An 18,296-nucleotide genomic window follows, 5' to 3' on the forward strand; every position below is an offset into this window, starting at 1 on the left:
TAAAGTAAAAAATAAGACAGATTGGCTGTGATGATGATGATGAAACTTCATGATCTTCTTCATGTTTTGCTCTGATTTTATTTCTTTTCTTTTGGTCTCCAGTTTTTGTTTGACCGCTCATCACGGGAGGATGTTGATCTTTCAACATTGAAGTTCAAGAAGTTCCTCATTTATTTGAGTTTTTGTAATGTTTGATAAAGCATTGTTCCAAACTATATTACTATATCAACACATTTGTTTGCTTGTGTAGGATCGCTTCATTTCTGCTCTGAAGGATCGGGACGTTTAAAACTCTTCCTGCCATCTTGTTTTTTCCACTGCGATGTGAACATTAGGAATGTTTTCCTTCCATCCATCTTGCCTGAAGTGCCTGCCTTCGTCATTCATCTGCTGCTTTGGATTATTGTATGCAAAATAAAAATCATTTTAAAACAATTTATGTTTTTGCTTTTCCAGACAAGTTTGTGAAACATAAGTTGATCTCAGATTGTTCATAAACCCTCAGTGTGAATCGTGTTTTCACATCTTTGGTTCAGCATTTTTTATTTTGCCGTCGCCATCTTCCTAAAAAAAAAACAGACAAAACCCCCCAAAAATCTTCTTATTCTCACCTGATTTGAACAGATTGATAAAAAAATGTCCTTTAATTTGCTAATATGTAACTTTCTGATAAAAATCAGCAGGTTTGTGCATTGTTTCCAGTCATGCAGGTATTTTTTTCCCTTTTGTTTCACATGCACACACACACATTCAATAAATTAGAATATTAGATAATTTATTTTGGAAACTTTATCGTGAAAAATACTTGGATTAATTACACAAGGATGGATATATTAACACTTTTTCTGTCAATTTCTGAAAACTTGACATTAAAATTAGAATATTACATCAAACCAATTAAAAACATTTTGAAACCAGAAAATAACTTTAATTCAAAACGAGCTTTCTGCCTGCTCAGAGGTTATGAGCTTCTAAAGTTACATGTAGGCAGATTTTAAGTGACGTTACAGGAACTTTGCAGCCGACGGCCATCTTGGTAGGCAGCTGTACCTACTAACAGTTGCTATGCTAACAATGATGAGCCATGAGTTTAGAACTTCCTCCTGCCTTATTCCAATCTAATTTATAAACAATATAAGTAATTACAGTTTTTGAGTGCTCAGTTTTCTGTTTGTTGCTCTGGTTCTTCTATGCTTCACCAAGATGGAGGTTCAGGTGTGCAGATCACTCCTGGTTCAGATTTGCAGGAACTATGCATTAGTAGATCTGTAGCAGAATGATCATATTTACAGTGTTGATCGTTCTCAAGAGCTTGGCGTTGATCACTTTGCCATTTCTCTATGTTTTTTTAAATTTTTTAATCGAAGTCAGGTTACATTCTGATGGGTTTCATGACTACAGGTCCAGTTTTTAATGTTGTAATCTTTAAACTACTTGCATTTATTTGTATAGCAACTTAATCAAGTCAGAGGACTCCAAAGCAACAATCATTGGCTTGCGGATGGCGATACGTTGGCTTGTGGTGAATGAGAAGACAGACATTAAATTGGCACCAGCAGCAGCTGGACCTCCACTCTGCAGAACCAGAAACACACCGGTTACAGGAGATCACTGCATTCTGGCTGCAGGACCAAACTGAATCAGGATCAACTTTCTGATTTAAGTGGATTATTTTTGCCACACTGTTGGCACCGCTAACCTTTTCTCTTCTAGCCAAAATAAAATGAAAATGACTTTTCATCCAGAGGCAGATCTACGACCTTTTTGCACTCTAATGTCTGTTTCTAACATTTAACAAGCTCTGCACTGGTGGCAACAATTCTGCCCAATTTTTGGTGAGCGACACTCCCAGATGTCCTAAAGCTGTTGTCTTGGCAACTGAAACCGTGAACAAGGAATCATTTTTTAAAATGATAACCAGAGTTGAAGGTTTGTAGCAAACATCTTCCTTTACTTGCTGGAAGATCATTCTGAGAAGCCGGCAACGCAGGCCACATCATCTGCCTGCAGAGCTGCACACCTCAAACGTTCAGTGTGAAACGAGTCTGTTTTATCCGGCCGGATGTTTCATGTACGTAGCAGCTTGTCTGGAGCAGTTCCTCTGCTAAAAGAGGAACAAATAGAAACTGTTTGGTTCTGTTGCAGGACAAAGAGCCGCCGCTCGACAAACACGCTGCTTTCATTCATCTCATCTCGTTCTGGTACCACTGGACACACTTTTGTTGTTAAAACTCTTCAATTTTTCACCTGAATATCTGAGTTTGTAAAGGCAAGAAGCTTGAAAGCAAAAGTGTAACCAACATGTTGAGGTAAATGTTTAAGTTGGCAGAGAACTCAGACATGAATTTCCTCAGGCTTCAGTTCCCACAACATATTACACACACACACACACACACACACACACACACACACACACACACACACACACACACACACACACACACACACACACACACACACAAACATACACACACACACACGCGCCGGTCATAGTGTGTACTCTAAAACGGAGGGCAAACGTGGATGTGCAAAAACACAAAATCTTAAAGTGAACTTTAAGCGAGAAACAGGCGGCTTGTCAATAAATCTTTAATGTTGATGAAAAGGACAGATTATTACATTTTCCCATGTTAAAGTAAAATAATCTGCCAATAGAACAAGTATGCTTTCAATTGTAAGGAATTATTTACTTACTAGCTCTTCAATCTTGATGCAGTTACTTGTGAGTTGTTTTATTCAAGATATTTTCACTAAATAAATACTTGGTAAGGTTTAGTCATTCAGTTTTCCTACATTCTGAGATTTGCAGGCTGAGGACACCTGAACGTTTTCAACAGTGACAGCAGCTCTGAACTTGAAGCTCCTGCTCCACCCTGCGATGCGACACGTCAAACTAATGTAGCAGTGAGTCAGATGCAACACACCTTTGAGCTCCTCGCCGCTGACTGCACACACTGTAAACGCCAGCGAGCGACCACGGCGTGAACTGTGACTCACGGCTGCGGCAGCAGCAGACATGTTCAGACAGCAAGAAGCAAAAAGACTCCAGGAGTTCTGAGCTTTCAAACCCAGCAGAGACAGAAACGTCCTCACTCAAGGATTTACGTACATTTGCTAGAACAATTCATTTTGAAGATACATCAAGTGCCTGGAAATACTTTTCCGAGCCGCATCTCGCCAGTGGAATGGTCCAAATCATATCACATGAAATGAACACGGAAGTTGGCACCAAAGACTCGTTTGTGGTCCGATGTGCGTTGGGCGCGGCAGCTGCTTGGCCCTGAATGCAAACAGATAAACCGGACAGAGCGGCAAATGGTCGAGCTCACAGATGTGCAGACATTCTGTGATCTTTGACCCCAAGCAGATCAGTAAGCAGCAGGAACAGGAAGGCGTGGACAACCCATTCTCAGGACACAGGAAACATGTCAGGTGACAAACATTTCTGTTTCATTTTAATTTGGTTTTACAAAGTGCTTTGAAACATTTGTTGTAAATTGGTGCCATCGAAATAAACAGATTTGAACTGAACACATGGAGCTGCTGCTGCAGAGCTGCTGCTGCAGAGCTGCTGCTGCTGCTGCTGCTGCAGCTTCTTCAGTGGCAAATTGCTGCATCCTGTTGCACAAAGTATTTTAACATTGCAGGTATTTTTGCTATTTGCAGTTTTAAGAAAATTCTTCCATCCACATCAAATATTTTACTGTACAATCAGTTGCATGTTTCCTTTAACCTCAGTGCTAATTTAACTGGACTATATTACTCCTGTCCTGTCTTATTCTCATCTACTTCAACTGGCTCCTGGTTCAATTCCCCAAAGAAGGCTAAATGATACTTCTATTAATTTATCTGAGAAGTTCATCTGAAACCCACTTAAGAAAAAAATTAAGTTTCAACCAAAAAAGGATTGTGTAAAAAGTGACAGGGATGGTAAGAATGATGAACAGGAACCAACATTCAGTCCAAAAGTTCTTTTTTTTTGTGCAGAATTATTTCCGTTGTCCGATTGTCTATAAGACCAACGAGAATAAAACTTTGCATACGTCTATTTGAATAAAACGTCGCTGAGACTTGATAACAGTGAAGCCTGTCAACATGGTGAGGATTGCATTTTTCTGTCCCAACAGTTGTCTGAGCCAGAGATTTGATCTGTTGATTGATCGATTGATTGTTCGGTAGCAACAGGAAGACAGAAACATGTAGCATGATCAGGCTGGCAGGTGACGACAAACAGAGAAGGGCTGATTCGGAACTGATAAAACTTTATTTCACTTTAAATCGTCTTTTTACAATTTATCCTGTTTATAACATGAAAGGTTAAACTAGAATTGGATTTTTTTTTTAAAAGACATACACAAATCTAGTTTTACGTCAAGAACCAGAGTGAAAGGAAAGGTACCCGGGATTTTTTTCCCCATTTTTTAAAAACCATTTTCGCGGGTTTTTTTTTTCTATATTTAAGCTAACCCTAAAGTTTCACAACCACGTGCGAGCTAAGCAAGAAAACCGTCACAGAAGCAGACTTTTTGTTGTTTTTGGGTTGATTTTTGTTTTATTTTAAGCAGAATACTGGTCAGTAAAAACAAAATGATTTCAGATACCAGATATACAGACAGGCTCGGTGCCACATTCACTACTGCAAGGGATCAGTTTTTCCTTAGAAAGCGAAGAGTAACTGTCGTTTTGTTCAGCTAAAGAAAAAAAAGAGCAGCAGGGAGGATGAGATTTTTTTTTGTTGTCTTTTTCTACTTTTTAAAATGTCAGTGCATGAAAATATTTGTCCCCAGGAAAAAGAAAAAATACCTTCTACATCTACAGAGTGGAATGTCATGGTGCTTTAGACAAGGTTATTGTGACACTGAGTAGAAAAAGGGGGGAAATGTTTTGGGAAAAGCTGCAGTGTTTTAGCTGACGTCTGCCAATACCAGGATGTAAAGTCGAATATGAAATCTGATTATTTGGGGGGGTTAATTTTTAGTATTTGTTTCAGTGCAGTTGGACGCGAGCCTCAACCGATCTGCACATTTTTCTCAACCATAATCCAAACTACAGGTTCTCATTTCCTCGATTGGCTGATCGGCTGTGATTTGGCTCCTAAATGTACACACCTGCCGAGGCTCCTACCTGCACCAAAAACCAAGTTTACGTTTTGCAACTCGTTCCACCACAGCTACGTTTGTTTCAGTAGCAGGGCAGGAATTAAGATTTTGATGTTGGTCTGATTGAAATAGAAACGCCAGGTCCCTGGAAGCGGCGTCATTCCACAGTGTACCATTTTTAACTCGTGCTGCAGAAGACTGAAGCGGCTCCGGCTGAGGGCAGCCATTTTTTGCAGCGTTCTGCCGCGAGCTGTAACACGAGACTTGACTAAACTTGTCTTGTAAAGGCAGGAATGGACAGAATGAGGGCAGCGAAGGAAGGCAGAAACAAATCTGGTTTAAAAAAAAAATAAAAAATTCACCAAAGCATCAAACAGCAGCTGACTGTAACGGCTTCAAGGTTTTATCTGCAGGCAGGTGGTAACGAACATCCAAAACCATTCTGTTCTCTCACAATAAAAACAACAACAAAGATTTACAGTTAAGCTCTAAAAATGTTTTACAATTTTACAGTTTTCAAAAACGGAACTGATCGATTGGTTACAGAATCAAAACACACCCGGAAAAGTAAACCAAAGGACAGGCGAGAGAAAGGAGGGGAGCAAGCGGGTCGCGTTTGCTGAAAATGAAAATGGAATGTTTCCACTTTTGCTGAACAATTTACGATTTTTTCTTTTTGTGAAATGGTGTCAAATCTTTAAAGGTCCCAGTTGGCAAAAAAAAAAAAAAAGAGAGAAACCAGCGAGTGTTTGATTACCCAAACCAAAAAGAAAAAAACCATTTGTTTAACTTTGATCAGTGTCACAATACAGCCTTGTATGGAGGACCCTTCTGTATAAACCCCCAGCAGAATTCCCCTGCTGTTCAAACAACCACCCACCCCCTCCGTTCCCAGGTCGGGAGGATTTAGAGGAAAAACTAAGCATCACAGCGTTTGTTGAAAATAAACGGACAGTTTAATAACCTTTGTTTTGTTTAAAGTGGAATAAAACCAGCCATTCTTTGCCAGTACACTATGAAAAGCCAAACAGAGAAGGAATGGGACAACTATATAAATGCTTTAACTCACTAGGACAGGAGGGAAGGAGGGAGAGAACGTACTGAGATGTTAGGAGGGAGGGATGGAAGAGAAAGATTAAACAAGGAAGGTATAAAAAGGAGAAGGCGGGCTCTGGAGGATGTTCATTTAGTTGGTGGTTTGGGATAAAAACCCTCTCTGCGTGCTATAAGACTAAACCAGCCAGAGGTGTGAGCCTGGCCTGTGTTGGAGTGCCATGATGGAGGAGAGGGGGCGGGGGGGGACGGGCGAGCGAGCGCAGGCGGCGGGGTCCTGAACCTCGCCTCATCCGCTCAGTAATATTTGTGAAGGTGGGGTGCTATTCATGCTGTTGGTTATACAGAAGGGAAGTCAGGCGGCCGGGCTCGGAGAGGCGGGAACGAGGGAATGAACGGGCTGTTTATGTGTACGAAGAGAGGAGGAAGAGAAGAAAGAGGAGGAGATACAGGGAGAGGAGAAGTGTGGGGATGGGTTAACAGTGAAGTGCGCTCTAGTTGTCTGCGTCGCCGGTTTCACCCTCGTCTCCCTGGTTTTCTGATGTCCACAGCTGCAAACACACAAAACATCTGTAAGGCCAGACGTCTAAAGAGCTGACAGTAACTCAGTCACACAGGAAAGATGATGACAAAGAATGGAGTTTATTATTATTGTAAATGTACATGAATGAGCTGAACAGCAGGTGATGAACCAACTGAAACCAGTTGGATAACATCAGAAAGAAATGTGATATTGGGACTGAAGCAGATTTCAAGAGATTAAAACTTTATATTCTACTTTTTCATTTTTATTTACCAATGGGAAATTATTGCTTTGTAAAACAGCATTTCACTTCATTTTGTTTTTGTAACATTCAATAAAATAAAGCTAATCTGAATCTATTTCTCCCAAATGAGTCATAAAACACGCAGATGTTTGTTTGAAACCATTGATTAATTAGCATGCATCTCCTGACTGGAAGTAATATTAATGATCAGACGGGACTCCTGAATTCAATCTGAGGAAGATTAGGGTTATGGTACAGAAGCCTTCTAACCAAATATAAAAGTCAACAGAAACATGTGAAAATGAGCTCAGCAGTTATTAAAAAAAGGTTTTATTACATTTTTTCCTGTAAAGGTTTTTCTATTAATGAGGAGTGAATAAATCATTTGACATTCAACTGTCAAAATGAAATGTTTCCCATCAGAAAGCGAACATGTGTAGAGTTTTTGGGTCGGACAGAAATGAGAACATGGAGACTCAGAACAGCTGACTCCATTTGTCTCTAAACTCCAGTGAGTTTACAGAATGAAAACGTCCAAATGTTGGATCCGCTTCTTGTTTCTTGATCAGATTGCAGATGAGAAACAGGTCAGACTATCCTTATTTTAATTTAGCATTTATAAAGTTATCTTTAACATAAAACCAGTAATTACAGAACAATAATCAGCCAAGTTCAAGCGAACAGAAAGAAAATGACCTGAGAGCGTAAATCATTTGGTGATAGGCAGCCAATCACAGCAGCTGCCTCTAAAAGCAGCTTTACCTGTAAAACTCGCTGTCTCTCACGTTACGCAACAAGTTTAATGAGTCAAATCTACTGAAGCTCAAGATGAAAAGGGGAGAATATTCCTGGAGGATCCCAACACAGATGTTTCAAAAATGTTTTAATAACAGATGGATTAGTAAAACAACGGTTGGTCGCATACTTACAGTAAGGTTGTCCCTTAGTAGCTGCATGATCAGCGTGCTGTCTTTGTATGAATCCTCATTCAAGGTGTCAAGCTCGGCGATCGCCTCGTCGAAAGCCTGCAGTGAAAAGAACAAAAAAACATGTTAGTTTCCCGTGGAAATCCTTGGCGTCTGTTCGCGGAGGTCAGGTGAACGGCTGAGAGGCAGCCGTGCGGCCTGTGGGTGTGTGTGCTGAAACTCGCCTGCTTGGCCAGAGAGCAGGCCTGCTCGGGCGAGTTGAGGATTTCATAGTAGAAGACGGAGAAGTTGAGGGCCAGGCCCAGCCGGATGGGGTGTGTTGGCTGCATGTCCTTCTTGCTGATGTCGAAGGCGTCCTGGTAGGCCTTCTGAGAGTTCTCCACCGTTTCTTTAAACACACACACAGCAGTCACACTGTGATCCTGTACAGCCGCCTCTGTCCTGCGGCTCATATCAACAAACTTTATGAGTGGAGGGAACACAATTCTCTTCCAGGGAAACTGTTGCTGTTAATCTATTCATTTATTCTTTTGTTAGAGACTTAAGCTGAAAAACTTCAGGTCAAACGTGTAAACAAAATATTTAGTATAAATAAAGTTTCTGATTCTACCATAACTTAAGTGTCGGTCAGTTCGGGTGAGCACTGACATCGTTTATCATTTAAATTGATACATTTCTTATAAGAATTTTGACTTATTGTCTCAATAAACTCCAATTACTGATGTTTAAAGAAACCTGTAACTAATGTCAGGTTTGTTATTTTTTACTCTTTTCTCTACTAAAAGTTTCAATAAATACCAAAACATTTGAAAATAAAATGACATGAAGTTATTTGTGCAGTTCACACAAATCAAACGGGAAAGTTTTTCTAGAGATGCAGGAAACTGTTACCTAAAAATAAGTCAATATTTCTTATTGTTATTTTTATTATTATTGCAAAAGTACTTTAAAAAATCACGATAAACTTAAGTCCATATCGTCCACTCCTACTGGTCAGTGCTACTTCAATCAACCCATTGCCATGGCAATTAGATGATTGAAACCCTTGGCAACAAACGATGAAGCCGTCTCTTAGCAACAGCCTGCATGAGGCGGTCGCGCTTTCGACTGAATCTTAAAGAAAAGGATAGAAATAGACGACAAAGAAGTGTGAGATCAAATGACATCCACTCTGGCCAATTATGTCATTTCCACATAATGGTTTGTAGAAACGCTTCACATGCTTTCAGTGTAATTAACACTGAATGCATGTGAAGCAAATGATACCATGTACATGAATAAGAAAAAGGTGATAACTGCTTTGGTTTTGCTCTTCCAGTTGGTGTGGATTTGAGGAAGTGAAGGTGCGACTTGTTGGTCTGAAGCAGTGAGGCTGAGCTGTGATGCTCACCCTTCTTCGAGTCCCCAGGCCACCTCTGACAGGTATCTGAAGTAGTCTCCTTTCATTTTGAGGTAGAACACCTTGCTCTCTGCCTGAGATGCATTGGCAATGAGGAATTTGTCGAGCAGGTTCTGGAACAAAACAGGAACAGGTCAGCGGTCAGTACGTCAGAACAAACCTGGAACCCCATAAACCGGCCGTTCCCTCTGCTCCCAACAGGTGACGCCCGCCCCGCCGCACTGACTGCTACTGCTGCTGCTGGTGTCCTCATCTAATAGTTTAAAGGAGGGTTTTATCCAGATCATGTGATCAGCTGCAACTTTACCCCAGAGCATCTCTTCACTGAGCCCAGCTTTGTTCCAGTGATTACATTTAGGCCCATTTTAATCTGCTGACTCCACCAACCTGTCATAAGAATGTGCAGATATCTGCTCAAGCAATCACCATCCAGCACTTTTCCTCTGATTTTTAACTTTTCACTCATTACCCCATTTCTGTTAGCACTACTGACATTTTTGCAATAAAAAAGATCTACCTCAGCTAAACATGGTATATTTTTGCATGTGGAATCTTGCTTATTTATAGTAACGTTTATAGTAAAAAAAGAATCTGACACTCTGGTACATTCAGTTTAATTTGGGACCAAAGTTGCAACATTTGTTACATTTTAAGTTGTTGTTAAACCAACCGAAGCCTTTGAAAAAACCTGTTCCCCTCCATGCCTGAGGGGGCGCTGCACAGAGGACCACTGAAGAAAACAACACAAAATCTCTGAAGAAGATGATGAGAATAACTTCTTTCTTCACAAATGTAATGCAGTATTTTCAGCTGTCAGTGGTTGGAGGATCTCTCTCTTTAGCTAAAGATCACATTATTTTTCCAGCTAGCGCTATGCTAGTTTATCAGAACAATTGTGCTGATGTCAAGAATTTAAATTGTTTTATTGCAGCAGTTAGACTCAAATATTAATTCTGCAATAAAATGATACAGAAAACACAGCTTTAAATTTGTGGGATGGCGATTTGAGGCCAGCTCCCTGGACACAAAGCTCCATCTTCAGCCGTTATATTTGTCACAAAAACGATTATTTTCTTCATCTTGGAGTAGCTGGTCCTGCTCTTCCTCCTGTTGCTACTACTTTAAGGACAGCATGCTTCCACTCATCCTTTCCTCCTTCATTCTTGCAGCCCCACATCATCACCGCTGAGGCTTCACCAAGCTTTGACCTTGAAGATATTATTAGCCGTCTGCTCATGCGCTGAAATATTTCAGTCTCTTTTGACCTTGAGCAGATTCTGCTCTCCGCTTGTCGGGGCCAGAATGTGAAGAAGCGGCTGCTGGCGGAGCTGATCTCACCTGTGGTGTTTAAAACTGCAGCCAGTTTCTCTGAGGGTCAAGTTGAGGCCGAGTCCCATATAAAACCCTTCAGCTGCTTATGAGCTCTTAAGGGCGAATTAAAGCAAATGAAACCAGTTTGAGGTGAAGCAGATTTTAAACTACATCTCATTTTTAGGTTTCAGATTCTCCATCTTTTCTCGTTTCAATGAGAGTTTAGCATGTCTGATACAGAAAAACACTCCTGAACTGACCTAAATACACCAACAGCTTCACATGCTTGGTCAAACATGTCAAATTAAACTAAATATTCTTTCAAATGGTTCAGAAAGTGCAATTAGGAATTCTAATATAACGTAAAATAAATAGTAAAACATGACGTCATGCAGACCATAAAGGATAGAAATAGACTGAATAGATCAGACACGTCATTGATACTCAATCTAGAATTTTTTTAAATATTGCAACAAATACAGATATTAATATGGAATCGGTGGATCTTTTGACACTACATCAGTTAAAACACTGATTTTTCTGTAATTTTGTTCTAAAAATCCTGGCCTGTCTTATTTAAAAAGGTTTAGATTGCTGCAGAAACGAAGCAGAGATGCAGACTGTCGCACACCGACCTGCCTTCCAGCAGTGAGGGAGGAAGAGTTGCTCTTCCACCACCTCTGCCCTATTTAACAACTCCAGTCCCCACGTCCGTTCCCTGGACCCATTATCACCACCCACTCTGTTTTTCATTCTCTTGGCACCCCTCGGCCGCCCCTCCCTGTTCCTGCTCATACCAGCACGTCGTGGCAGATTTCTTGGAGTTCACCCTCGATCTTCACGCGGTAGTCACGGGCCATCTGCTGTTTCTTCTCGTTCCCCTCCGTCTTCTGCTCGATGCTGGAGATGACGCGCCAGGATGAACGGCGGGCCCCCACCTATCGGCACCAGCACACAACTGGCATTAGACACATGAGAAATAAAAAAGAAACTGCTGTACCAGCGACTAAAATCTGCTGGAGTGAATTTTGGGGAGTTATCTTGCATATGAAAAATAATATCGCCGTTAATTAAAGCTTCCACTGACAATTGTTTTCATCAATAGACAAAAAAAGAGGCAGGTTTAAGTATTGTTTTATTTTACAAGAATATCATTTTGCCCTGTAAATGTAGAAAATGTTACCTCCAGCCCATCAGTTATGAACCCATGGATTTCAAAATAAATGTACAAAGAATAGGGAGGCACTGATTGCAATTTTCTGGTTCATCACTGATTGCCAATCTTTATGATTACCAATCTTTAAAAAGCCCAAATGCCAATTATGATTTTGACCAATATTGATTTTTCTTTTGTCAGAAATGTTGCTGAAAATAGCCAAAAGATTGCCAATTTGGCCACTGATGGTGACCATCAGTCACCATCAGAGCTCTCATGGCAGAGCAAAAGAAAACAGTTTGCTGAGGCATCAGTAGATAAGATCAGCTTCACATGCAAGTATCACCCAATCACAATGTCCAAAATGAAGGATATCAGGGTTTATTTATAGCTGTATCCTTAATCAAAAATCTTACATCCTGAGACTGAACTGAATAAAAACAGGGATACACAAAATATCGGCACCGACATTGGTATTGGCCGATATTTGTAATTTTTTAACACCCCGGTATCTATCTGATAAATCTAGTCTGACATTGATAACTGATATTTCCATCTTGTTTCCATCTAGTTTGTTAATGAGGGGAAGTGAAGGAAGTCGGTCATGTGACATTGATGCAGCAAAGAGCTGTGGGGTGTTTAACTGAAGCAGAGAGAAAGTGGTTCATTCAGCATGTTTTTTTTTGGCATCGAATATATATAGCAATATCAGTAAATATTGGTGATTGGCCATAACAGCAATCTAAATGTCGGCCCAAACCTTCCTACAGGCGTGTCCTTAAAAAAGTACAAGGAAAAATTCTGTGTCTACATCATTTAACCAAAATGAGGAAATCAGAGAGGTGGAAGGTGGAATACACAAAGTCGCTGTTCAGAGTTTGACCTTTTAATGACTAATTCCTAGTATTGCCCGTATTTACCATTTGGGGATTTGTCCAGGCTGAACAAATACATTTATATTTTCACATTATACGCACAATTAGAAGAAATTAAAACAAAATTAATTGAGAGGAATTTGGACTTCCAGCAACTGAACAGCTTTAAAAATACATATTTTGCTCATAAAGGCTCCTGGGCAACAAACAGAGCAGAGGACTCTTCAGACATGCAGCAGTTTGGACAAAAACAGCCTTAACTGTTATTAAGAAGTTCAAAAATAAGTAAAGATGAACTAATGACCATAATGATGTTGACCAATGATTATCATTGGGTGACAAGTTGCAACAGTCCTAATGGCAACAAAAGAATAATTTATTACTCTTAGCTGATTAAAGCATCTGGCATTTCTCTGTTTTTACAGTGTAATTACAGTGACTTATTCCTACTCGTACTGATGCAAGCTAGAAAAAAAGATCTTTAACTCTAAACCGAAGCAGCAGAAGAAAACTGCAGTGCAGCTGCTCCTGCATACTGTGAGCAAGAAAGTTTGAGTGAGATAAAATCTTGTCCTCTAGTCAATAATCTCTACTTGTTAAAATATTTGTCTTTGTTTGAAGGACAGGTGAATAATGTGAATTATGAAAAGTCAGTTAACTCTCCCTGGTCACCTAAAAAACAAGCCCATTTCTTTAAATGTGCTAATTTTAGAGCGTGGAGGATAAAACTGGTTGACCTTTAGGGGTCGTGATGCAACAGAATCACTAAAGATGACATCAAGTCTCAAACTCTGAAGCAATGCTGAAAGCTATTGACATTAACTCAGATGTGTAAAGAGTAACATGGAAATGGGCGTGGCTTTAGCATGATTATGTTGGCATCGATGTGCAGAAAGTTAGTGACTCATAAAAGACTTTCATTTGGAGTGAAAGTGAATCGGTTGTTTTTCTGCCACTGGTTCTTCTAACAATGACAGAACTGACTTTTGTTTTAAAAACCGAAAACGTAAAAATCAAAGTTTTTAAGCATAGCTGACACTCGTCCAACTAAATTTATAATTACAGTGAACAAGGAGCTCTACTGTGGGATGTAAACCAGATTAGGAGCTAATTGTAGAGATAATTGCCATACCACGTTCTTATAGGCAACGGAGAGCAGGTTGCGCTCCTCGTTGCTGAGCTCCTGGCCCTGCTCCGTCACAGACTTCATGGCAGCCGCCATGTCGTCGTAGCGCTCGGCCTGCTCTGCCAGCTTGGCTTTCTGCACCAGGTCGTTCTTATCCATCTTTTAGGCTGAAAGACAAAAGAAATGAAATTAAAATTAGGGGTATAGAGTATAGAAGAGCATTATTTATATCAAAGCGGCAAACAACTCATTGAAAAAGGCAAATGGACCAAGAGATGTGAAAACCTCCAGGGTGGATCACTGGGCTTCAAATTAACAACCATTTTAAAAACTTATTTTCAAAAACCTTAATAGATATAAAAACTTAAAACAATCAATGTATCATTATTTTATCCTTGAAGACTTTCAGCTCTTCATCAGCAGGTCTAAGTGGATCTCAGTCTTCAGGAATTACTTTCATGTTGGAGTTTTTCTCACTGTCATGAATCTACATATTTATCCACAACAGCAGAAGAAATACAGGTTATACTATTAGCTCTAATCAACTTTCTTCCAAATGGAAATTCAAAACTGCTGAGCTTAGGTATTCTTGGGGCTCAACTGACCTCTGACCTCCATGTGAAAGCAAGATGTTCTCTATAGTAAAATGAAAAACTGCCATTTTTTGTCACAGGCAATAGGTTTAATGTAGTTGAGAGTTTTAATGTCACCTTTAATTCATTTTAACTGAAAAACAAGCCTGACATGCTTTACATAGCAGTTATGCATCCAGCCTGCAGAGATAAGCAGAAACACCTTTGTTGGAGTTCCTGTTACAACCACTGGCACACTGAAAACAATGACTAAAATATTCTGCCGTTAAGGCACAAAAAAAATTAAAACACAATCGACTGAAAAAATTTAGAGAAACTTCATTCCCACATTCATCCAACAGGAACTCATAAGAGCTGAAATTAAGAAATAAGAACCATTTCCCTCTTAGAACACCAACCAATGTAAACCTCAAACAATATTTCCTGCATTAAATAATTTAATAAAGTCAAAAAAGTACAAGCATTTGTGTAAATTGTGCATTTTACCAAAGTATAAGTGTCTTTGAGGAACCCGGTGGTCATACGATTCCTTTTACCGTCAGGTCGGCATTTGCTCAACTAGTCAGACGAGGTATTATGTCATTTTGTTTCCACGGCTTTGACTGTGCATATCTTTAGGCAAACACCGATGTTCTGCTGCAGCTGGTTAAGCATCTGGGCTGAGATGAAACAAGATTTTCCCTGCAAAGGGAATGTATAGAACCTTCAAAATGGGTTTCACTTTCTTAAGACACTTCACTCCTGTGAGGTAAAGTGCCCTAATGTTAATAATTACCAGATCAAAATGGGTGTTTGGTTAATTTATGCACATGCAGGGATTCATCACACCACCAGGTGGCACTTAAATCAGAATTTCATCTTTTAAATCTAAAATTTATTTTAAAAGATTGGCTTTCCAAGTCAAATTGATATTTGGTAACAAGAGTAATTAGTCAAAAAACACTGCAAAATGTTTGAGTTGTCATTTAGCACAAAATAAACATTCCTCCTGAAAAATCCAAATCCAAACAAAGTGATTTGTGCTTTTTGCAGCTGCTAATTAAAAGAAAGACATCAGTGGAACAAGAACAGCTCAGCCATTTATAATGTGATGCTGAACAAACACCACAATGTATGAGAAAGTTCAGTGGTGCAAGATGCCCCACCTGCATGTCTTCATCACCAGTGTCATATTATCCAGACTGCGTTTCTTTGGACGGTCAATCTTTAGCAACAAAGCTTTAATAGAACAGTGATCAGATGCATTTGTTCAAAGTATGGGTATGAGTTGAATCCAGTTTTTCATGTTAAGTGAGATTACAGATGGTTCACTGCTGCATTTCCCTAAACTTTCACCACATCCTGTTTTATTTATTGCCAGATGGTGCTGCTTTAATCACGAGGGCAATTTGATGTGAATGAAAAAAAAAAAAAGCTTTGGATTTTTGCATTTAGTTGCAGCAGTTGTGAAGTTTTACAGTTAGACACATAGAAAACATTTGTTCCATTTCTTTTCACCCTCAAAAGCAGTTAGATGATATACAATCTATATAAAATCAAGTTTGACATGTATTAAACAGTTCAAATTGACTTAAACAGCTTTATTTCAATTTATTTCCTGTCAAAACTGATTGTTAAAGTCTGTTGGTAACTCCGGTTAATCTCACAAGTGAAAAGATAAAACTAATCTGGGCAACTTATTGTGCAACCAATTGTACATGCTTCCTCCAGTTCTACAGGGTAATTTAACTCACACCAGAGAAACAGCAAAATCATTTGGAGACCATTCGTTTTCCAAAATACAAAGTACCAAAAGCACCAGGCAGTGGTAAAACTATAAATTATAAACTTATGTTGCTCATCAGCAGATGAAATGCAGTAGAGAGAGTTGTGCTATTTTGTGCTAACATGCAGTATAAATAAAAATACTCACAGGGATGTGTTATTTTTGGTGTTTCAAAATGTGAAGGTACACCTATTACTAAAAATATATGACTTTACTTTCACTTTCTTAAATCTAACACGAACAAAGATGGCCTTTTTTACCTTGAGGAATCAATTGTTGTATGTTTTATCTGATAGTTCTGAAGTAGGTTTTTACTTGAAATGTTAGTGGATCAAGTAAAAATAGAGCAGAATTAATAAAGGAAAAAATGCATTAAATCCCTTCTGAAACACAATAAACATGTCCCATGACTTACAATTCAAAGTTTTTATTTTAACTGTATTAAATCTGCATTAAAATACAACAAAAAGGCATAAATGAAATATGTACGTTGCATGTATCTTATTCCTGGTGATAGCTTGAACACAAGGCTATTATTCTGATTACCTCGATATATGTAATACCGCTTGTCCCGGTTTAGTTTTAAATAGACGACATTAATGACACACGGATCGAATAAAATTGATCGAACTGAGCTCCGATCATCCAGCACGCCAGTATCTCACTCTACACGTGCAGGGCTGTTATCCAACCACCTGGCTGTTAACAGGCTTACTCACGTCGAAAAAAAGAAAAAGAAAAAAACCCCAAAAGGCACCATCTTCAAACCGTGGACAGGACCGAACACAACATAACGCATCGATTCACTAAAAGCTTGAAAAACAGCTACCGAACGTTCGGTTCCTCCGGCTGGCTCGGCGTGCTAACAGCTACGCCCTCCTTGTCGCATTCCCCTGCGGAATTTTAAGATGGAGAGATAGATTAGCGCCTGCTAGCTTAGCTGTTAGCAAGCGGGACCTGACCGAGCGGCGACACCCAACCGAAGGCCCGATTCTCCCATCTGGGGCAAATATATCGTTTCTCCCGAGCTAATCAACGCGAATGGAATTCCTAGTCAGCTATCTTCAATTTCAGTAAAAAAAATAAACGTCGCATATGAGGCAAAAACTCCCGGAAATATGGAGGGAGTGTTAGCTCGTTTCACTGCGCCATGACGGAGCAGCCATTCACAACCGCGCTACGTTTCTTAGAATACCGATTTACAGCGATTGAGAACAAAATGTGCATTTATATAAAATTTTTAAAGACAGAGCTTCTTACAGGCAGTGTGCTGTGATGCGTACCTAGCGCCGGATGCTAAAATTGTTCGGGCTGCTCTCTCGCAACGGCTCGGCCGCTGCTAAGCTGTCAAAATGGCCAGACTCGACAGAAGCTTCTCCCTCCCCACACGGAATGCGGCTAGCATCGAGCCGAGCTCGTACTTTTGAAGGCAAATCATCAGCAGCATACCGACTGCGCCGTTTGTACCTGCAACCGTGTCGCAAACGTTTTGTAGCTTATTTCTCATTATCTGGTTACAGTCTCTGGCCTAAATTCTCGCACCCAGCCCCAAACCACAATAGGCACCTTCCGCCGCAGAGGCAGCCCGCGGGACCACCGGTCCGACTGCAGTTTCCCTGCGAAAACTTAGCTTAGCCTTCATATTAGATATTGCTCGATTAATACATCAGTAAACTCACATTTTGAGCGTATTAGGGATCCTTATTTTATTCTCTTAACGATGGGAGTATCTCAAGCCGTCCTCAGCTCGTTGCTCGGGATATTCAGGGCAGTACCACTTCCGCCTGCTCTGACACTTCCGCTTCCTCTAAACCCCACCCCTCCCCCCGCCAGTATCTATGGCAACGGCGCCAGGGGGTTTCCTAACCATCTTGCGAGGGGCTTTGACGTCAGGAGGTCCATGGCAACCGTTACAGGATGACGTCTGCCTGTCTCCGTGGCAACTGTTTCCATGAGACCGTTGCTGTCGTATCTAAGTTCGGCATCATGTCAGCCAATGCGGCCTCGTGTGGGCAAATATGACATATCTACATAATATATATCATATTTATATTACAAATATTATAGGCGTATGTGTGTATATATAGGACAGCCGATTTCTAACTTGCTTTTTTAAAGCTACATTTTACAGAGGCTTGTATTTAATCAATTAAACTTATATAAAACTAAATACTTGTCTCGTTTTAGATCCAGTTACCACACTATGGAACATTTTAATTCTAATTT

At 40.0% G+C, this 18,296-nt stretch overlaps 1 pseudogene; it reads right to left on the reverse strand.

Annotated features, from left to right (window-relative positions):
- Positions 1–6,381: 6,381 nt before the first annotated feature.
- Positions 6,382–17,372, reverse strand: LOC129354627 (14-3-3 protein beta/alpha-1-like; annotated as a pseudogene).
- Between the last annotated feature and the right edge of the window lie 924 nt (positions 17,373–18,296).

This window comes from Poeciliopsis prolifica, unplaced genomic scaffold, assembly GCF_027474105.1.
Source record: "Poeciliopsis prolifica strain line A6 unplaced genomic scaffold, Auburn_PproV2 SCAFFOLD114, whole genome shotgun sequence".
Taxonomy (NCBI): Eukaryota; Metazoa; Chordata; class Actinopteri; order Cyprinodontiformes; family Poeciliidae; genus Poeciliopsis; species Poeciliopsis prolifica.